General features: G+C 44.6%; 1 pseudogene; it reads right to left on the bottom strand.

The window, feature by feature from the left end:
• Positions 1–1,216: 1,216 nt before the first annotated feature.
• Positions 1,217–2,381, bottom strand: LOC112323135 (cAMP-dependent protein kinase type II-beta regulatory subunit pseudogene; annotated as a pseudogene).
• Positions 2,382–4,175: the final 1,794 nt, after the last annotated feature.

Raw genomic sequence — 4,175 nt, 5'->3', positions numbered from 1 at the left:
GTGAAGAAAAGGAAGCCAGGATTCAAATAAACAATTTGGAACATAAGGAAGAAATAAACATTTGACCAGAACAGAAATAAAAAACAAGAATTCAAAAAAATGAGAAGACTCCAGGACATCTCCAAAAGTGCCAACATCTGAATCATAGGGATGCCAGGAGAAGAGGAAGAGCAAGAAATTGAAAACTTATTTGAAAAAACATAATGAAAGAAAACTTTCCTAATTTGGCAAAGGAAATAGACATACAAGTCCAGGAAGCACAGAAAGTCCCAAACAAGTTGGCCCCAAACAGGACCACACCAAGACACAGCATAATTAAAATGCCAAAGCTAAAAGATAAATAGAAAAATCTTAAAATCAGCAAGAGAAAATCAGAGAGTTACCTACAAAGGAGTTCCCATAAGACTATCACTGATTTCTCAAAAGAAACTTTGCAGGCAAGAAGGGACTGACAAGAAGTATTTAAAGTCATGAAAAGCAAGGACCTACATCCAAGATTACTCTATCCAGCAAAGCTATCATTCAGAAGGGAAGGGCAGATAAAGTGCTTCCCAGACAAGGTAAAGATAAAAGAGTTCATCATCACCAAGCCCTTATTACATGAAATGTTAAAGGGACTTACTTAAGAAAGAGAAGATCAAAACCATGAACATTAAAAAAGTATCAAATTCACAAATATCAACAACTGAATGTAAAAATACAAACAAAAAAACTAAGCAAACAACCAGAACAGGAATAGAATCATAGGTATGGAGATCACATGGAGAGTTATCAGTGAGAGGGGGAGAGGGGAGCAGGGGCAAAATGGTGCAGGGATTAAGAAGCATAATTGGTAGGTACAGAACAGACAGGGTGGGGTTAAGAATAGTACAGGAAATGGAGAAGCCAGTGAACTTACATGCATGACTTATGGACATGAACTAACGGGGGAGTGATTGCTGGAAGGAAGGGGGTACCAGGCGGAGGGGGCAAAGGCGAAAAAAGTGGGACAACTGTCCCACTTTATTTTAGATAAAAAATATCTAAAACCCCCTGCAAAAGAAAATCATTTTATCAGTATGTCAATATTTTTATGATTTCCTCTTTAGAAAGTGATATTAAAGCCTATTGCTTATTAAACCACTGTTGTTCACTGATACATTGTAAATGTAAACAAAAAGGAAAAATATGGGGATCGCAGGAAGTGCTTGGCATCTACACAAACACATTCTCAGTAAACAAGTCATCACTGTGTAATGTTGTTACTGTAGGTCTTCTTGCTCCATGTACTTCGTGCAGTGGGTTCAACAATAAGCATATTTGTTCCAAACAGGGAAACTGATTGTTCTCCATAGGTGGTGATGTTCATTTTCATAATTTCCATGGAAGGTCCTTAAAGCCTTTCAAATGCTTGCACATCCGTGCCTTGTTTTTCATAGTAATTTTTACTTCTCCAGATTGTACAGCGAAAAAAGAATCAGCCAAATCTCCCTGAGCAATAATTTGTTCTCTATCGCTGTATACTTTGGTGCCTGTAACATCTACCACTTTTAGGTGTTCAGAAACTTCCAAAGATTTAAGGAATGGCAGTGACTCAATAAAATTTTCATACATTTTTCTCTTTTTGGCATTATTTTTTACAATCATTCTTCTGAAGGCTACCCGTCCAAACCCCACAGAGCGCCAGGACGGCCGCAGTGGCGGTAGCTGCAGCACAGGGACTGGAACTGTACGTTAAGGCCAGCTCGCCACAACTCCCACAGCTGTCTGTTGTAGTCACCAACACATCTTCCAACACCACCACATTTCACAGAAATATCAAATGTTCCTCTAGTGATGATATACTCGTTGTCACCATCATAACCTTGATCAATTACATGTTCCCCTTCTTTGACTAATTTTTCAAACGTGGCATCTAACACTTGAGATGTTTGCTCCCGATCCAGGTTCTTAAACAGCAGGATGTCTTTGCAAGCCCCTTGCAACTGATTCTTTTTTGATCATCGGTGTTTGAATGTATAATCCTGGGCTCTGCATCAGCATCTTCTTCATCAGGATTATAAACTTCTGCACAAACAGAGGCACGCCTCGTGAATCGGTTTATTACTGGAGCTTGAACACCCCTGTATCCGCTGCCTCCTCCCCTTCTTTCTGCTCCCGGTTCTTGGAGCCGGTGTGCAAGGGCTCCTCCGCAGCGAAGCTGACCTCCAGCAGCGGCGCCCGCGTTCCCCCAGGTCCTGCCCTCAAGGCCATGGCACTCTGCGCCTTTGCGCTCGTTCTCCTGCTGCAGGCACGTGAAGTGGGCGCGCGAACTCCAGCAGGTCCCCCGGCTGGTGCCTCCGCACCTCCACCGTGAAACCCTGCAGCAGCTCCGCCAGTCCCGCCGGAATCTTGATGCGCATCCTGCTTTCCAAGCAGCGCGCGCCTGCGTGCCGCCCTCACCCCCACCCGGGAATGGCCTCAGGCTCCCGCGGCCTGGGAGCAGGCGGGGACCGTGCGGGAGGCGCTACTAGCTGCAAGTGCGGCCTACAGGGCGTCGGCTGTCCTGCCGCCCCGACGCGTGGCTGCTTGGTGCCAGAAGGCAACTGAGGGAGGGGAGAGCTGGCAGCACCTCTGGCTCTTCCGCTCCCGCAGCGGAGCGGCCGCCTGTATATCACATTTTGCCCTTCCGTTAATGGAGCTGACTACATTTGGAGGAGCGATATGCACAGCATTCACTTGGGAAGTGGTTAAACGCAAAATTCGATGAATATTTCTGGAGATTCAAGACTCTGCAGCAAGCTTCTGGACCACCTGCCCTATAAGCCAGGCCAGTTATTCATTCTCGTGTAAAAAGTCACAGCACCAAGGGCTGATCTCAGTGAGCAGGTCCTACATATTTTACAGGAAGCTTTTTTAAAATGCAAATTATCCGTTGTTGTCTCCTTTCCAGCCTGTTCCACCCTCCACCCATCACTACCGTCTGACAGGGCTGAGCAGGTCTGAGTGGGTCTGAGTGCCTCTTGGCCATGGCCCGGCCTCAGCTGGCCCCGTTCCCAACTCCCAGCAGGCCTCTCACCTGCTTCAACAACCAAATCCTGTTTTTATCTGTTATATGTATTTGACTTCTCTCATTTGGAACAAGGATCCTGAGGCTAAAAGCTTGCAGTCTGTATTCATTCATTCGACAAATATTTATTGAGTGTTACTTTGTGCAAAGCACTGATCTTTCTAGGTAGGGAGGAGGATACAGCAGAGAACAAAAGAGACCCAAATCCCTGCCGTATTAGCATTCATGCTGCTGGGCACACAGATAACAAACAAGCTAAACTAGCCAAATATTGGCTAGGGATTCATATTAAGCATGACAAATAATGCAGAGGAGAGAGATAGGAATTGGGGGGGGGGGTGATGCTGACATTTTATAGAGGAAGGCCAGAGCAGTCTTCACTACGAGGTAGCCCTGGGTAGAGATGTGAGGGAAGTGAGGGAGCCAGCCATACAGGTATCTGAGAGGCTCATTCCAGGTGCAGAGAATAGCAAATACAAAGGTCCTGAGGCAGGAGCCTGCCGAGTGCATCCTAGGAGGCCAGTATGAGGGGATAGTGTGAGCAAGGCAGAGGAGGGAAGATGAAGCCAGAAGGGTAGGTACTGGAGGCTCTAGTATTGTCCAGTGGAAATATTACAGCCATGAGTGTACTTTTCAGTTTTCTAGTAAGAAAGAATCCTAAGAAAGTAAAAAGAAACAAGTTAATTTAATTTTTAATTAAATGTATTGAGGTGACATTGGTTAATAGGGTCATATAGGTTTCAGGTGTACATTTCTATGGTACATGATCTGTGTGTTGCATTATATGCCCACCACCCAAAGTCAAATCATTAATTTTTTTAATCCTCCCCGAGGATACATTTATTAATTTTTGGAGAGCGAGGGTGGGAGAGAAAGAGAGATGGAGAAACTTCGATCAGTTGCCTCCTGTACTCTTCCAAACCAAGGACCGAACCTGCATCCTAGGTATGTGCCCTGACTGGGAATTGAACCTGCAATCTTTTAGTGTATAGGATGATGCTCCAACCAATTGAGCCACCCAGCCAGGGCAAATTGTTAACTTTTATATATTTTATATGACCCAATGTATCTATTTCCACATGTGGTCCATATAGACATTATTGATGAGATATTTTACTTTTTTTGTATTGTTTCTGAAGTCCATTGT

The sequence above is a fragment of the Desmodus rotundus genome, chromosome 3 (genome assembly GCF_022682495.2).
Source record: "Desmodus rotundus isolate HL8 chromosome 3, HLdesRot8A.1, whole genome shotgun sequence".
Classification (NCBI taxonomy): domain Eukaryota; kingdom Metazoa; phylum Chordata; class Mammalia; order Chiroptera; family Phyllostomidae; genus Desmodus; species Desmodus rotundus.
This window is presented reverse-complemented; position numbering and strand designations above follow the sequence as displayed.